This window comes from Heterodontus francisci, chromosome 17 (genome assembly GCF_036365525.1).
Source record: "Heterodontus francisci isolate sHetFra1 chromosome 17, sHetFra1.hap1, whole genome shotgun sequence".
NCBI classification, from domain to species: domain Eukaryota; kingdom Metazoa; phylum Chordata; class Chondrichthyes; order Heterodontiformes; family Heterodontidae; genus Heterodontus; species Heterodontus francisci.
Window position 1 is genome coordinate 82,876,192 of NC_090387.1, and position 18,329 is coordinate 82,894,520.

Below are 18,329 nucleotides of genomic sequence, written 5' to 3' on the forward strand. Positions count from 1 at the left end.
GCTCTTCCCCTGCACTGATTTGTCTGCTGCTACCGCAGCCTCCAATCAGGTCCGCTCTTCCCCTGCACTGATTTATCTGCTGCTACCGCAGCCTCCAATCAGGTCCGCTCTTCCCCTGCACTGATTTATCAGCTGCTGCTGCCTTCAATCCTAAACTGACACCTCTAGAAATACATCCAACCAGAGCTGGCAACAATACTTGAGATACTTATCAAAATTAGACCTCAACAAAGTTGTTTTTTTGAGGATATTTGTATGAGACCAGTATGTACCTTAAACTAGTTGGCTTCACACTTCTGGTAGTGTAGGGGATTTTTATTTTTAAAGTAAGTGGTCATTTTCTCTCCTCCTGTCATTCGACCAAGGCTTTCCTATCTGATATAAAAGCAGATAGCTGCAGCTTTTCCCCTTCCAACATGGCCCAGGGTATCTTTAAAGACACTCTACAGGTTACCTGCATATCTTGTAAATGGAAGGAATCAGAAAGTCGCAATGTCACATTTACAGTTGGTTCAGATCTATCTCTGAATAGGTCACTGGGTTCAGACAGACAGTGATCGGGTCGAGAATCTAAACCGAGGCACTTTTCATTCAAACCTCAAAGATACTGAAAGAGAATTCAGTTTCAAACCAGGCTTAAATGCTCAGGACAGTCAAAATCTTACAGCTGACCAACTCAGTAAGGGCATATGCCCAAGGGAGCACATAACAGCATGAGCCGAAAGATGCCGAAGTCATTCTCCATCCCATGCGGACTTTGCTAATCACAGTTGGGGTTGTGTCAGCTGGGACCAATATCCTCATGGGGAGCTTACGTTGGGTAGTTGAACTAATTTGGCAGGGGAGTGGCCATCACGATGAAGCAGAGAGGAGAAGTAAGGTGCAGAGAGGTCTGGAAGAGACAAACAGTACTCGATAGTTCAGAAATAGGAGGGTTCAGATGGGCAAATACGAGACTAAAATGGGTTAGTAGGGCATGCACATAAAGCTTGAGGAAGTGTGGGTGGAAGTTGTCACATGGGACTATGGTATGGTGACAACAGAGACATGGCTCAAAGGGGAGGATTAGAAATTTAATGTTCCCAAAGTATTCAGAAAAGATAGGGAAGGAATGAAAGCCTTCAAATAGTGGGTGGGAGATAGAGGAGAAAATTTGCAGGAAAATGATGGAAAGACTTAAGAGCTATCAAATGGTGATAATTATCCTAATATAAACTGGGATAGCTATCGTGTAAAGAGCAAAAAGAGGGAGGAATTCCTAAAATGTGTAAGAGAGCTTTCTCGATCAGTGTGTTTCCAAGGGAGGAAGCAGTGCTGGATCTAGTGCTGAGTGGGGCAATTGGAGTATCTTTCAGTGGGGGAGCATTTGGGGAATAGTGATATCAGGTTTAGAATAGTTATGGAAAAGGGCAAGTGTTATGACCGATCGCTCCAGACAAAGCCCCCAATCAAAATATATGATTCTGATTGTGGGAGAAATGCACTGTTGATTCAGTCCTGCCCCTCCACAGATCACCTAGCATATAATTTTAAACTTTCCAAATTAAACTACAGCCAAACTGACCATCTATTAACCCCGGAATGAGGTGAACCAAACCAGGTGTCTTTAGATCAATAAATTAACTGTTTAATTAGAAAAACTAAATTCTTAAACACTAAGATATAAACAACATTTAAAATAGAAAAAAAATTAGTGTCCTTGCAGATTTATGCTCCTGAAGTGAAATCTTCCAATGTGGAACAGTCCACGGTTGCTTGAAGTCTTCACAGCCGTTGGATGGGGGAGAAAAAAAAGGTTGTTCAACAGTAGAACAGTCCGTAGTCTAGGTCAGCAGTTGAAGTGATGCTTTTCGTCTCCAGCGATGAATTCAGCAATGAACAACTTGCAAACGCTTTTTAATGAATCAATTTGGCTTTAGAATTTTTGAGGGATAAAAGTTTGTCAGTCTAATTTTCCTTGCTTCAGTTTAAATTATCAGAGATCTCTGTTCCGTTCATGCTGGTCCAGCTGTCTGTCTGTGACTATCTCTGAATACACAAAGCGTTCACAACTAGATAGATGAATTAATGGCACAAAGAGATAACTGGGTTTGAGGTAGTAGGTTTTACTGAGACGTGGTTGCAGGGTGACCAAAGGTTGGGAACTAAATTTTCCAGGTATTTGACTTTTAGAAAGATAGGCAAAATGTAAATAGAGCTGGGGTAGCCCTGGTATTAAAGGATGAGATAAAGGCAGAAGTGAGAAAGGATCTTAGCCCAGAAAAATCAGGATGTAGAATCAGTATAGTTGGAGCTAGGGAGTAATAAAGGGCAGAAAACGCTGGTGGGAGTAGTTTATAGGACTGTAACATTAACCATAGTGTTGGACTGAGTAAAAATCAGGAAATTACAGGAGCACGTAACAAGGGTAATGCAATAATCATGGGAGGCTTTAATCTTGATACAGAATAGGCAAACCAAATTAGCAAAAGAATCTTGGATGATGAGTTTATGAAATTCAATTGAGGTGGTTTCCAGGAACAATATGTCAAGGAACCAACTAGAGAACAGACTATTTGAGATCTAATATTATGTACTGAGCCAGCAGTAATTAGTAATCTTACAGTAAAGAATCTTCTGGGGAAGAGTGATCATATTATTATAGAATTTCATATTGAGTTTGACAGTGAAATAGTTCAGTCTGAAACTAGGGTCTAAAATCTAAACAAAGTTAATTATGGAGGTATGAGGAGTGAGTTGATTAGGGTAAGTGGGGCAATTAGAGTAAAAGATATGACAGTAGACAAGCAATGGCAAACATTTAAAGAAATAATTCAAAATTCTCAACAAATTTACATGCCCTTCAGGAATTGAAAATCTACTGGAAAAGTGGTACTGCATAAACAGTGATATATAAAGGTTTCCTATAACTTCCTTGCTTTTTTACATCATGCCTCTATTTATAAAGCTCTGTGCAAATATTGAATTAAGTGTTTTTGGAAATATGCGGCATTCTCCTTTAAAAAAAAATAAGCATCATAGATAATTATACTATTTCTACTGTCTGGGCAAGTTTTTGCTATCCTTAACCATCCATTTTTGAGTGGTAACAATGTGAGCAGAGGAAAGACATAGACTAGGGAACTGAATTGCCAGCTCGCAATTGGTTGCCGCCTCTCTTGGGACTTCTTTCCGGAAATGAAAGTGGACGCTGAATAAACCTGCCCATATTTGGGTGACATGTTAACAAAAAATATATGTATTTTGATGGATTTTCCTTCATTAATATCTTGGCAACACTGGATGTTCGGATTACTTTTGCAGTCCTGCATCCAGCTAAGGAGGTGGAATGGGCTTCATTTTAAATGGCTTGCAAGTCAAATGCCCTTGAATGCAGCCCAAAGACATTTAGACAGCCTATCAAATTTAATGCCAACTGGCTTTGCTGCTGCTGCAAATGCCCAAGGCCTGCAACAGTGACATTTCTCTACTTCCTCCCACTATCAGAGGTGGGGTCTCCAGTGCTACCGGAAATTCTTTGAGAACCATAAACAAGCTAACCCAGGGAAATTCTACCAGGGCCATCATCAGGAACCATGGGCCAGCACAAAGCCCACCCTGCCTCAGTGAAAAACTGTCCCTGCTCCACCTCTCAAATAGTAAATAGACAGGCTGCATTGATAACATTGTTCCAACATTGGTCAGCAAAATTAAGTCAACAATTTTCAGCTTCGGAAAATGAATAGAATGCTTATAACCAACTTTCCGTGAATGCCCAGTCTTACTGTTGTTTATAAACAACTCCTCCCAAAAAACCTCAAAAGATTGAGGTAAGAATGCTTTGCTATCAATAAAATTTACCAGAAAATGTACCTTTCTCAGCTTATGATATTTTTCACGCAACATCAAATAATTAATGCAGTTCTCCCTTCTACTGCAGCTGGATGAACAAATGTGTTTTAAGTGTAAATGCATAAACAATCACGGTCTCTCAGTTCAGTATGTACTTTTCTTTAGAAACTTTAGCTTTATTGTCCAATTTTTAAGAATTCATTCTTGGAACGTGGGCATCCCTGCCCATCACTAGTTGGCCTTGAGAAGGTGCTGGTGAGCTGCCATGTGATGGTTACTTTATACAATTATTTTCAAAAATATACAAACTGAAACACTGTTAAACTTAAAAGATTTAATTTGGCTTCTCCAATAACAGAAATAGATTCTTTAGAATTTGAACATAAGCAGTTTTGTGTGTAATCATTAATATTCAAAGAAAATCTATGTCCAATACACATAGCTACAAGTTTTAGACATTTGGCCTCCAGATGTTAAAGAATAAAAAAAAATCTAATGGATACAAAAGAGGGGTGAATTCCTGCAGGCAGACTTCAGAGAACTAGGAAAGATACTAGCAAGCAGGATCGCGAAGGTAGCAATCTCTGGATTATTCCCAGTACCGCGTGCGAGTGAGTATAGAAATAGGAGGATAGAGCTGATGAATATGTAGCTGGAGAGATGGGCCAAGAGGGAGGCCTTCAGATGCCTGGGACATTGGTACCAGTTCTGGGGGAGATGGGAACTGTACAGGCCGGATGGGTTGCACTTGAACAGAGTGCGGGAACCAAGAGGTAAATCTAGGCATTAGGGGTTAGAGTAAGAGGGAATGTAATAAGGTCTAAATTGGGTTTACTGTGCATGTATATAAATACAAGGAGTGTGGTAAATAAGGTTGGTGAGCTGCAGGTACAGGTAGCCACGTGTAAATATAATACCATGGCGACAACAGAGACCTGGCTCAAAAATGATCAGGACTGGGTACTAAATATTCCTGGATACAAAGTGTTCATGAAAGGCAGGGAAGGAAGGAAAGGCGATGGGATAGCTGTATTGAATAAGGAGAACATTACAATGCTGGAGAGAGAGAATGTCCTGGAGAGGTCAAGGACAGAATCTATTTGGTTAGAACTAAGAAACAATAGAAATAACATTATATTTCTGCAGATATTCTAAAGGCCACCAACTAGTGGGAAGGATGTAGCTGAACAAATTTGAAAGGACATTAAAGAGGGTTCAACAATTAGAGTAGTTATAATATAGACTGGGATAGTAAAAATGTCAAAGGTAGAGAGGGGCAAGAGTTTGAGTGCATTCAGGAGCTTTTTCAACGTCAGTATGTTTGCAGTCCAACAAGGAATGAGGCATTGCTGGGTCTGGTTCTGGGGAATGAGGCAGGTTAAATGAATCGAGTGACAGTAGGGGAACATTTAGGGGACAGTGACCTTATCATTATAAGGTTTATGTTAGCTATGGAAAAGGACAAGGAGCAATCAGAGTAAAAATAATTAATTGAAGGGAGGGCCAACTTCATTGGTGAGAACTGATCTTGTCCAAGTAAATTGGAATCAAACATTGGAAGGCAAAACTGTAACTGAACAATAGGCTGCTTTTAAAGAGGAAATAGCTCAGGTGCATTCGCACGAGGAGGAAAGGTAAGGCAAACAGATTCAGTGTTCTCTGGATGACAAAAAGAGTTAGAGAGCAAGGTGAAGCAGAAAAAAGGGGGTGCATATGACAGATGTCAGGTGGATACGATTGAGAACCAGGCTGAATATAGAAGGTTCAGAGGGGCAGTGGAAAAGCAAATAAGAGAAGCAAAGAGAAAGTATGAGAGCAGACTCGCGGCTAACATAAAAGGGAATCTAAAAGTCTTCAATAGGCACATGAATAGTAAAAGGAGGAGTGGGATCAATTAGGGACCTAAAAGGGGATTTATGCATGGAGGCAGAGGGCATGGCTGAGGTACTAAATGAGTACTTTCAATCTGTCTTTACCAAAAAGATGCTGCTCAAGTCATAGTGAAAGAGGAGGTAGTTGAGACACTGGATGGATTAAAAATTGATAAAAAAAGAGGAGCATTAGATAGGCTGACTGTAGGCTGATAAGTCACCAGGTCCAGATGAGATGCATCCAAGACCATTATCACTCTCTCTGGACTAATGCTTTGTCTTTCACTACAATTACCACTCCCTTTGCTCTATGTTCCATGACATTTCTGTCACTAATCTCTCCTGCCCTCTGCCCTATCACACACCTTCCCTTTTGTTGTTCTTCTCCCCCTCCCCCCTTTCACTTGCTCAAAGACTGTTACATTTCTAATCTTTGCCAGTTCTGATGAAAGGTCAGAGCTGAAACGTTAACTGTTTCTCTCTCCACAGATGCTGCCTAACCTGCTGAGTATTTCCAGCACTTACTTTTTTTATTTCCGATTTCCAGCATCTGCAGTTTTTTGCTTTTATTAAGATGAAGAGGAGATTATTTGATCGAGGGATTCAAAATCATGAGGGGTCTGGACAGAGTAGGTAGGCAGAAACTGTTCCCATTGGCGGAAGGATCCAGAACCAGAGGACATCGATTTAAGGTAACCAGCAAAAGAAGCAACAGCAACATGAGGAAAAAGATTTTACGTAGCAGTTGGTTAGGATTTGGAATGCCTGACAGTGTGGTGGAGGCAGATTCAATCGAGGCTTTCAAAAGAGAATTAGATAATTATTTGAAGAGAAAAAAGATTTTCAGGGCTACAGAGAAAAGGCAGGGGAGTGGGACTAGGTGAGTTGCTCTTGCAGAGAGCTAGCATGGATACAATGGGCCAAATGGCCTTCTCCTGTGCTGTAACCATTCTATGATTCTAAGAAGCTTACAATACAGTCAAAAACAGTAAAAAGCCTGAGGATTAGGCAGGTTTTAAAAAAATCAGAACAGGATGACTAAGAAATTGATAAAGAAGGAGAAAATAGAATGCAAGCAAACCAGCAAGAAATATAAAAACAAGTTATCAGAGCTTTTACAAATATGTAAAAGGGAAGTGATTAGTGAATTTAGGAGAGGGGTTTGCACAGGTTTTTAGTGGGAGGAGGCGGCGACTGTGCTCCCAAGGATCGTCCATTGAAGCTCTTGGGGTCGAATGGAACAAAGGATCTCTCCAGCCACAACATAAATTTAGAGTAAAGTCTAGAATTGTGCTGCTGGGTAATCTTCACAGTTCAAATGGACATAGCATGAAAGTTGCAGACACCCAACTTAAATCCCAGGGACAATACTGAGTAAGTAACCAATGCCTGGGCCTCAGCCTGTGCTTTTTTAATTAGGTTTCCACGTGTACAAAGACAACACCCAGCTCTTCCTCCTCCATTGAACCAAAGTCCATTTCTCTCCTCCTTTGTCTCTTGTGATGAAAACCACACCTGCCAAGAATGAGGCATATTAATTTCATCATATGGAACATTCATTTTAAACTCTTACTGGACTGAAAACATGGCTGCACCTGCATTCTAACACGACAGTGGTTGGAAACATTTGCATTCTAAGAGACAATTGCCTGGAGAAGACAATGGAACTGCTCCCTGATTCAATTAACCAAATGGATTTAGATCACAAGACAGTGAATGTGTGAAAGCCAGCATTCCAGCCCCCTGCTGAGGAGGTCTACTAAGATTGAAAGAATCCACAAAACCTCGCTGGGCAGGCTGTTCCAGGAAAGGAGATAATCACATGACTGGCCTGTTGGCCCAGGTTTAATTTGAATGGTGTTCACAGAACAGTTTGAGGATAGACTGCAATTGAACTCAGAGAACATCTCTCTCTCTCTCTCGAAAAGCAGCAACTACAACTGGATTTCAAGATGACAGAAAACCATCGAAACAAGTTTGAAAGTGTGTACTGGGCCCCAACGAGACAGAACGATTGAACTGCAATCAAAGACTTAACATCGAACTCAAAAGAGAGTAAATGAACTCCAGCTGTTGCATCAAACCTTTCCCCTTGATTCTTTCTCCTTTTCGGTCTCCAACTGCGTGTGTGTTCATTGCGTATGCATGCTAACGTGGTCACGTCATGTATTTTTAGTCGTTTTACCAAATTAGAGTTTTAAGGTTAATAAACTTACACCTTTCTTGTTTAAATCTACTATAGTTCGAGTACTTTAGATGGGTCAGTTTTTGTCCAGTGTGTGCAGGAGGGTTTTCTGACACAGTATGTAGACAGGCCAACCAGGGGCGATGCCACATTGGATTTGGTACTGGGTAATGAACCCGGCCAGGTGTTAGATTTAGATGTAGGTGAGCACTTTGGTGATAGTGATCACAATTCGGTTAGGTTTACCTTAGCGATGGGCAGGGACAGGTATATACCGCAGGGCAAGAATTATAGCTGGGGGAAAGGAAAGTATGATGCGATTAGGCAAGATTTAGGATGCGTAGGATGGGGAAGGAAACTGCAGGGGATGGGCACAATCGAAATGTGGAGCTTATTCAAGGAGCAGCTACTGCGTGTCCTTGATAAGTATGTACCTGTCAAGCAGGGAGGAAGTTGTCGAGCGAGTGGTTTACTAAAGAAGTTGAAGCGCTTGTCAAGAGGAAGAAGGCGGCTTATGTTAGGATGAGACGTGAAGGCTCAGTTAGGGCGCTTGAGAGTTACAAGCTAGCCAGGAAGGATCTAAAGGGAGAGCTAAGAAGAGCGAGGAGAGGACACGAGAAGTCATTGGCGGATAGGATCAAGGAAAACCCTAAGGCTTTCTATAGGTATATCAGAAATAAAAGAATGACTAGAGTTAGATTAGGGCCAATCAAGGATAGTAGTGGAAAGTTGTGTGTGGAATCAGAGGAGATAGGGGAAGCGTTAAATGAATATTTTTCGTCAGTATTTACAGTAGAGAAAGAAAATGTTGTCGAGGAGAATACTGAGATACAGACTACTAGGCTAGATGGGATTGAGGTTCACAAGGAGGAGGTGTTAGCAATTTTGGAAAGTGTGAAAATAGATAAGTCCCCTGGGCCAGATGGGATTTATCCTAGGATTCTCTGGGAAGCCAGGGAGGAGATTGCAGAGCCTTTGTCCTTGATCTTTATGTCGTCATTGTCGACAGGAATAGTGCCGGAAGACTGGAGCAAATGTTGTCCCCTTGTTCAAGAAGGGGAGTAGAGACAGCCCTGGTAATTATAGACCTGTGAGCCTTACTTCGGTTGTGGGTAAAATGTTGGAAAAGGTTATGAGAGACAGGATTTATAATCATCTTGAAAAGAATAAGTTCATTAGCGATAGTCAGCACGGTTTTGTGAAGGGTAGGTCGTGCCTCACAAACCTTATTGAGTTTTTTGAGAAGGTGACCAAACAGGTGGATGAGGGTAAAGCAGTGGATGTGGTGTATATGGATTTCAGTAAGGCGTTTGATAAGGTTCCCCACGGTAGGCTATTGCAGAAAATACGGAAGTATGGGATTGAAGGTGATTTAGTGCTTTGGATCAGAAATTGGCTAGCTGAAAGAAGACAGAGGGTGGTGGTTGATGGCAAATGTTCATCCTGGAGTTTAGTTACTAGTGGTGTACCGCAAGGATCTGTTTTGGGGCTACTGCTGTTTGTCATTTTTATAAATGACCTGGATGAGGGTGTAGAAGGGTGGGTTAGTAAATTTGCGGATGACACGAAGGTCGGTGGAGTTGTGGATAGTGCCGAAGGATGTTGTAGGTTACAGAGGGACATAGATAGGCTGCAGAGCTGGGCTGAGAGATGGCAAATGGAGTTTAATGCGGAAAAGTGTGAGGTGATTCACTTTGGAAGGAGTAACAGGAATGCAGAGTACTGGGCTAATGGGAAGATTCTTGGTAGTGTAGATGAGCAGAGAGATCTTGGTGTCCAGGTACATAAATCCCTGAAAGTTGCCACCCAGGTTAATAGGGCTGTTAAGAAGGCATATGGTGTGTTAGCTTTTATTAGTAGGGGGATCGAGTTTCGGAGCCACGAGGTCATGCTGCAGCTGTACAAAACTCTGGTGAGGCCGCACCTGGAGTATTGCGTGCAGTTCTGGTCACCGCATTATAGGAAGGATGTGGAAGCTTTGGAAAGGGTGCAGAGGAGATTTACTAGGATGTTGCCTGGTATGGAGGGAAGGTCTTACGAGGAAAGGCTGAGGGACTTGAGGTTGTTTTCATTAGAGAGAAGGAGGAGGAGAGGTGACTTAATAGAGACATATAAGATAATCAGAGGGTTAGATAGGGTGGATAGTGAGAGTCTTTTTCCTCGGATGGTGATGGCAAACACGAGGGGACATAGCTTTAAGTTGAGGGGTGATAGATATAGGACAGATGTCAGAGGTAGTTTCTTCACTCAGAGAGTAGTAGGGGCGTGGAACGCCCTGCCTGCAACAGTAGTAGACTCGCCAACTTTAAGGGCATTTAAGTGGTCATTGGATAGACATATGGATGAAAATGGAATAGTGTAGGTCATATGGTTTCACAGGTCGGCGCAACATCGAGGGCCGAAGGGCTTGTACTGCGCTGTAATGTTCTATGTTCTATGTTCTAAAACCTGTCTGGTTGATTTCTTTGCCATTACAATTGGAGAGCAGTAAACAAGGATTCACTGCGGGGAAGCTAAAGACATAGTGTTTTAAAAATTAAACCCGGTTACGGCCAAACCAGGAAAAGGCTGAGAAGGAACCCATAGACCCCTTTCTCAACAGGTCGTAACACTCTTAACATCATGCTCACTCTTTTCCTTTTAAGAGCAAGCTTGCATTCAGATAGCGCCTTTTAGGCCCTCAGGACATCCTAAAGCGCTTCACAGCGAATGCAGTGCTCTTAAAGTGTAATCACGCTTGTAATGCAGGGGAATGCGACAGCCAATTTGCACATAGCAAAATCCCACAGAAACCGGCAATGAGATAAATGACTTGGTCAATCGGTTTAATGACGTTGGTTGAGAAATAAATGTTCGCCAGGCGCTGGCAAGAACCCCAGCTCTTCTTCAGTTAGTGCCATGGGATCATCTGCATCCACCCGACAGGACAGGCAGGCTTCAGTTTAACATCTTGTCCAAAAGAGGACATCTCCGATTAGTGCAGTAGTGAGGGAGTGTTGCACTGAGTATCAGCTTGGATTATGTACTCAGGTCCCTGGAGTGGGGCTTCAACTCAATCACCTGATCAGGTGAGAGTGCTATTAGTGAGACACATGATGTCTGAATTCCTCCCTTCTTCATTACTTTCACCCCCTCACCCCCACTCCCACAACTTCCCCTTCCACTCCACTCCCACACAATTATTGGCAGTGGCTCTTTGGTGCCGCTCGCCCAGGTAATGCCAAAGGTTTGGGTTGGTGACAATGGCAACTTCAGACTCGGTGACTGCTTCTAATAACCATGTGTAGGCCTCTTCTGCCCACAATGGTGCATTCAGGCTAAAATCAGATGGAGAACAAAATAATCCCATAAGATACAAACAGACAAACTGGTTCAATTTGTGGTAGGTCTATTCCAGAATTATTATAAATCATTAAGAAATCACCAGACTCATTACCAAACAGTCCTTCTTCAAACAGGTGTCAGTGTGACTCAATGGGCAGCACTCTCACCTCAGTTCAATGGTCATGTATTCAAGACCCACTCCAGAGACTAGAGGCTGTAAGCTGGGCTGACATTCCAGTGCTGTACCGAGGGAGTGCTGCACAAGCGGAGTGAGGTGCCATCTTTTGGATGAGATGTTATACCAAGGTCCCATCTGTCCTCTCAGGTGGATGTAAAAGATCCCATCACACTATTCGAAGAAGAGCAAGAGAGTTCACCCCAGTGTGCTGGGCAATATTTATCCCTCTGAAGTGGGAGTTTGCAGTGTGGAAACTGGCTGCTGCGTTTCCTACATTACAACAGTGACTACGCTTCAAAACTATTGAATTGGCTGTAAAGTGCTTTGGGACGTCCCGAGGACAGGAACAGTGTTTTCCCTCTTTATAATGCTTGGTAACTAGCTTCTTTTCCCATTGGCTATCACCAAAACACAATGAAGCATCCCACAATTTCCATATTCTAATTTAACCACCTTAGTTGCCTAACCTCCACTGCACTCCTGACCTATCCTACTATTTGTCCCGAGCATAGATCTGGAGTTACCCATTTTTCCAACTTTGCAATTTTTAGCCACCGTCCACCCCTGCCAAAATCACATCTTTTAGTTTACGCACCGGAGTTCAGAAATCTGACCTAGTCTAGGCTCCCCTCCCCCACCCCAACAACTCCCCACCTTCTGAGGCTTCACAACCTGAGGACTGGCTGGCGGTTTCGATTGCAGCAATTTCTCAGTCTACGCAAGATGCTGGACCCATTCTCACCTTAAGATAGATACAGAACTACATCTTCAGGGTGAAATGAAAAAGATGGAAACATATGGAACTGAAGCCAAATATCTAGGAAAAGCTCAACTGCACACATCCAAATTAGTTTGCAGAACAGCTGGTTCTCTGGATTAAATCTCGAAAACAGAACCCAATAGCAAACTCACTGATGAAAGACCAGAAACGTTAGCTCTGTTTTTTTCTCACCACAGATGCTGCTAACACGTTGAGTATTTCCAGCATTTTCTATTTTTGTGACACTGAACACACAATATTCTAGATTAAATTGCAAAAGCAGAACCCAACACCAAACTAATTGAACATTCGATGTTCCAGAACTAGATGGTGCGCCTGGAAGCAGCAAATTAGGAAGCCACCTCCAGAAAGATCTCACAGGCAAGAGGGACTCACCAATCATCAAGGACAGGACCTGCATTTATCTCTGATAGGCAAATACTTTCAAAGGTGATATAATTCTGCCCTGCAAGTGCAACTCACCTAGTCCACCACACCACCCTTTCCCCGCAGCCCTGAAAACTTTTTCTCTTCAGATAATTATATAATTCCCTTTTGAATGCCTCAATTGAACCTGCCTCCACCACACTCGTAGGCAGTTCCTTCCAGATCCTAACCACTCGCTGCATAAAACAGGTTTGTCCTCATGTTGCCCTTGCTTCTTTTGCCAGTCACCTTAAATCTGTGTCCTCTGGATCTTGACCCTTCAGCTAATGGGAACAGTTTCTCTCTATCTAGATCCCTCATCATTTTGAAAACCTTGTCAAATCTCCTCTTAACAGCCCCAGCTTCGCCAATCTATCCTCATAACTGCAGTCCCTCATTCCTGAAACCATTCTCGTGAATCTTTTCTGCACCCTCGCTAAAGCCTTCACATCCATCTTAAAGTGTGGTGTCCAGAACAGGATACAATACTCCAGTTCAGGCCAAACCAGAATTTTATAAAAATTCACCAGAACTTCCTTGTTTTTGTACTCTATGGGCTGGATTTTGTGCTGGAGGCGGGGTTCCCAAAGCCGGGAAACCCCACCTCTTCCTTCCCCCACCGCAGAGCAATTCTCCAGTATTTTTGTGTCAAAGCTTTAAGAGGCGGGACACCCGTCCCTTTAAACACACAGAGATCCCGCCTCCAAGAGCTGAGCCGGCAGCTCAGCAGTATCAGTAGCGCCACCGGGAGCAGTGGCCGCTGCCGGTACTGCAGAGGCCTCGGACCCAGGCCCAGCACCGGAAACCTGGACCAGAGGTAGGTGAGGCGGGGTCATTGGGGCCAATCTGGAAAGCTCTGGCGAGAGGGGGTAGGGGGGTAGTCGTTCATTTCAGAGGGAAGGGGGTCCCGGGGGGAAACGTTGTTACCAGTGGGGGTCCTCCATGAGTTACAAATTGCCCATGAAGGAGGGACACCCACCCACACCCCACCACTGCAGGAAGGGTGCCTCATTTTACAAGGCGTCCTCCCGGCAAGGCAGAGGCCTCCCCCGCTACTGGTAAGATCCCAGTGGTGACAGGAAGAGGCCTTTACTTGGCCCTTAACAGGCCACTTAAGGGCATCAATTTGCCTCAGGGTGCGAAGGCCATTGTCGGCCCATCCTGCTTCCAGGAAGATCGCTGGACGATGGGGAGGTGATGGGCCCTCCGCCCCTCATCGCAATTCTCCATGCCCTCTCCGCCACGTTGGGGGGGGGGGGGGGGGGAGCGGGTGGGGTGTAGGGTGCTTAAAATCCAGCCCTGCCACCTTCAACGATTTGTGCACACATATACCACCAGGTCCCTCTAGTCCGGCACCCCCTTTAGAATGTACCCTTTATTTTATATTGTCCCTCTGCGTTCTTCCTACCAAAATGTATCACTCCTCTGCATTAAATTGCATCTGCCACATGTCCGCCCATTCCACCAGCCTGTCTATGTCCTCCTGATGTCTATCACCATCCTCCGAAGTTCTAATTTTTGCATTCCGTACACCATCAACATTCTACGTTAGCAATCTGTCGAGATTGTAATTATGCTGAAGTTTTTACTTTTCATTATGCTTCCAAATTTTGAAATTGTGCTCTGCACACCCAAGTCTAGGTCATTATTAGATATGAAGGAAAGCAGTGGCCCTAGTACCGATTCCTGGGGAAACCCACTGCGTGCCTTCCTCCAGTCTGAAAAACAACTGCTCACCACTACTCTCCGTTTCCTGTCACTCAGCCAAATTCGTATCCATGCTGCCACTGTCCCTTTTATTCAATGGGTTTCAACTTTGCTGATAAGCCTGTTGTGAGGCACTTTATCAAATGCCTTTTGGAAGTCCATGTACACCTCATCAACCACATTACCCTCATCAACCCTCTCTTACTTCATCAAAAAACTCAAGCAAGTTAGTAAAACATGATTTGCCTTTAACAAAAATGTGCTGGCTTTCCTTCATTAATCCACATTTGTCCAAGTGACTGCAGATAATTTGGGACAAAGGTGGTTCAAAAAGCTTTCTCACCACCGAGGTTAACCTGATTAGCCTGTAGTTGCTGGGTTTATCCTTACACCCTTTTTTGAACGAGGGTGTAACATTTGGAATTCTCCTTATCTAAGTAGGTTCTAGATTAAGCCTTGAAAGCAGACCCCAATACCAAATTCGTCACTGGATGCTGAAGTTGAAATATTTTACATTGGAATTATCAAAAAGTCTTATTTATTAACACTTCTGCAACTGCTGGAAAAAAATCCACTTAAAAGGAACTATAGATTGAATGAAATTAAGAAAACAACCCTGATGTTGAAATAAATTTATAATTACCTTTGAAAGTACTTATTTAGCACCTTTCAGGGCTTCTGGATACCCCAGCCAATTCAGTATTTTTGAAATGTAGTTGGGAAACACAGCAGCCAATTTACGCACAGTAAGGCCCCACAAACAGCAAACGTGATAAATGACCGGATAATCTGTTTCAAATACATCGGCAGAAGGATAAATAGTGACCAGGGTATCTCCCTTGTCTATGGAAATGGAACTTGAACACACAACTGTCTGCTTCAGCTGGCAGGTGGCCACCCTTGAGCCAAAGTTAACACTGAGCAAACCACATCAGGGAGAAAATACTACTTAATCCAATAGTAACTTTCAAGGGGCTATAGTTTAGAGACAGAACATGTATTGTCTTATTTAAATAAAAGCAAAGTGTTATTTTTCAGAAATCTCGAACATTCTCAAGTTTAAACTTATTGCCTTTGATATGGTGTTCTGCCATAGTTGCAGATTAGGCCAGTTCTCACTACATGCAGAGCAGTAAACAGTTAATGCATTATATTGATCCCAAACAGAGAGGTTAGCGAGTCAGATTGCAAAGAAGGCATCACATTTCATGTCTGATTGAGGCTCAGTGCCTGGGCTTGGAGCATCCACAAGAGGATTGTGAAGCGCCAGTGGTTTGCTCAGCTTAACACCAACTGGGGAAGGGTTATCCAAACAAACACATTACCCTGCTCATTGTACTCTGTGGGTTGACTGGCAGAAGAGGGCTGTATATCCTGCCATTCACTGGGAGCAATGCCACAAGATAAACTAATAGCTTCTGACAGCCTGAAGACGAAACACTGCCACCCTGCGACAGCTTTAATATAAACTCAGGCAAACTTCCTCATCACATTCTAAATCAGGTGCCAAGTTACTAAAAATACCAACTCATACCTAAGATCAGGATGGTCCTGAGAAACTCAATGAAAATGACATAGCCAAGATAAATTAAGCATTCTAATGTTGCTGAGTAACAGCTGGTTCCTTTTCATATTAACAATAGACTGTAATTCCATTTTATAATAGTAAATTACATTGCAATTTGAATTATGTGGCTGGAATCCACTTGATGCAAAGATAACAGCACATTACTTAAACTGGATTTTGCTGCAATACCAAGTAGAAAATTCTGAATTGAAAAACTGTTGGCAAGTTGGATTGCTAAATTGGAAGATTGAGTCCACAACAGCACAGATGAAATGAACATTCAAAGCTCTTTGCTATAATATTTTCCAAAGTTTTTGGAAATTAATGTCTTTTTAAATAGCGCAGACTGAAATGGTGACCCCAGCAATAATTAACAAGCCCACAAGAAGCAAACCGGAGACAGAAAAATGCACTTTCTCAAGAAATCCTGCGCAGTCCCAATAAAAACTCCTGTTTCTCTCCGTCGGGATCTGCTTTGATATTGCTCTAGCACGCAATTCAAAAGTCTCGACTTCTAAATCATAAAATCGCGCTGTATAATTTTACCTAATGAAATTGCAGACCAATTCAAAAGATGTTACTTCCAACAAGGCTGTCATTATTCTTCTTAAGAAACGTGCTATTTGAAAAAGAAAAGTGGTTAATAACATTACAATTTTGCAGCTCTGATGCACAGCGCTTGATTCACTTACTTTGCCTGTTGCTATAAGCTGCTGGACAGCGCTGTTACTGCTGCCACTCTCTGCTCTGCCACAGAGACCAGCTCCAGCTCCCTGCACACCTGGTCACGTGCATTTCAGGAACATCTCTCCTCCTTCCCTCCCCCGCTTCCAATCTCCTCCGACCCGTCCCACTGAGCATGCGCCAGCGCTAGGCACGCCGGGGATTGTAGTCCAGAGGCGAAACGTCGCTGTGCGCCTGAGCTGAAATATCCTTTTTGCCGCCCTCATCCCTTCAACACCCAAGTGAGAAAAGCATGGCTGTCAGATCTATTTAATCCTCAGGTATCTCCCTCTCTCTCTCCTAAAAAATAAGCAGGGGATCCCTGTAAAAGAACCTTTCAAGACCTCAGGATGTCCCAAAGTGCTTTACAGCCCAAGTACTTTTGAATTGTAGTCACTGTTGTCGGAAACAGTTTGCAGACAGTGAACTCCCTGGATAATGACCAGATGATCTGGCTGAACTTGTTCTCACATTGAACAACTTCTCCGTCAACTCCACTCACTTCCTTCAAATAAAAGGTGTTCCTATGGGTACACATGGGTCTTTTTGTGGGATATGTCAAGCATCCTTTGTTCCAGTCCTACTCAGGCCCCCTCCCCCAACTCTTTTTCCAGTACATTGATGACTGTATCAGTGCCGTTTCCTGCTCCCGCCCCGAACTGGAAAAGTTTATCAACTTTGCTTCCAATTTCCACTCCTCTCACCTTTACATGGTCCATCTCTGACACTTCCCTTCCCTTCCCTGACTTCTCTGTCTCCATCTCTGGGGATAGGTTGTCTACTAATATCCATTATAAGCCCACCGACTCCCACAGCTACCTCGACTACACTTCTTCACACCCTGCCTCCTGTAAGGACTCCATTCCATTCCCCCAGTTTCTCCGTCTCCGACGCATCTGCTCTGATGATGCTACCTTCCATGACAGCGCTTCTGATATGTCTTCCTTTTTCCTCAACCGAGGATTCCCCCACACTGTTGTTGACAGGGCGGTCAACCGTGTCCAGCCCATTTCCCGCACCTCTACCTTCACCCCTTCCCTTCCCTCCCAGAACCGTGACAGGGTTCCCCTTTGTCCTCACTTTCCACCCCATCAGCCTCCGTATCCAAAGGATCATCCTCCGCCATTTCCGCCACCTCCAGCGTGATGCCACTACCAAAATCATCTTCCCCTCCCTTCCCCTGTCAGCATTCCAAAGGAATCGTTCCCTCCGTGACACCCTGGTCCACTCCTCCATTACCCCCACCACCTCGTCCCCTTCCCATGCCACCTTCCCCTGCAATCGCAGGAGGTGTAATACCTGCCCATTTTCCTCCTCTCTCCTCACTATCCCAGGCCCCAAACACTCCTTTCAGGTGAAGCAGTGATTTACTTGTACTTGTTTCTATGTCATATACTGTATTCGCTGCTCACAATGTGGTCTCCTCTACATCTCTGTCCTGGGATTGCTGCAGTGTTCCACTGAACATCAACGCAAGCTCGAGGAACAGCATCTCATTTACCGATTACTGATTAGGCACACTGCAGCCTGCCGGACTGAACATTGAGTTCAATAATTTCAGAGCATGACAGGCCCCCCATTTTACTTTTATTTTTAGTTATTTTTTCTTTTTTAAATTTTAAACATTTTTTGTATGTTTATTTCATTTCATCTTAGTTTGTTCAGTTTGCTTACCCACTGTTTTTTTTTCATGTTTGTACTTGCTGCTGTTCAATCTTCCGTCCGTTAACACGCTATCTGTACTAATGCTTTGTCTT

General features: G+C 43.4%; 1 protein-coding gene across 2 annotated transcripts in view; it reads right to left on the reverse strand.

The window, feature by feature from the left end:
- Nucleotides 1-18,329, reverse strand: part of il34 (interleukin 34) — a 452,391-nt gene that overhangs the window by 75,565 nt on the left and 358,497 nt on the right. The window contains exon 1 of one of the 2 annotated variants that reach the window (XM_068049961.1): nt 16,542-16,656. The exons of the other annotated variant lie outside the window; for it this stretch is intronic. The gene's annotated coding sequence lies outside the window, so the exon portion shown is untranslated. Of the gene's footprint in view, nt 1-16,541; nt 16,657-18,329 lie in introns of those variants that run through there. 2 annotated transcript variants of the gene reach the window in all.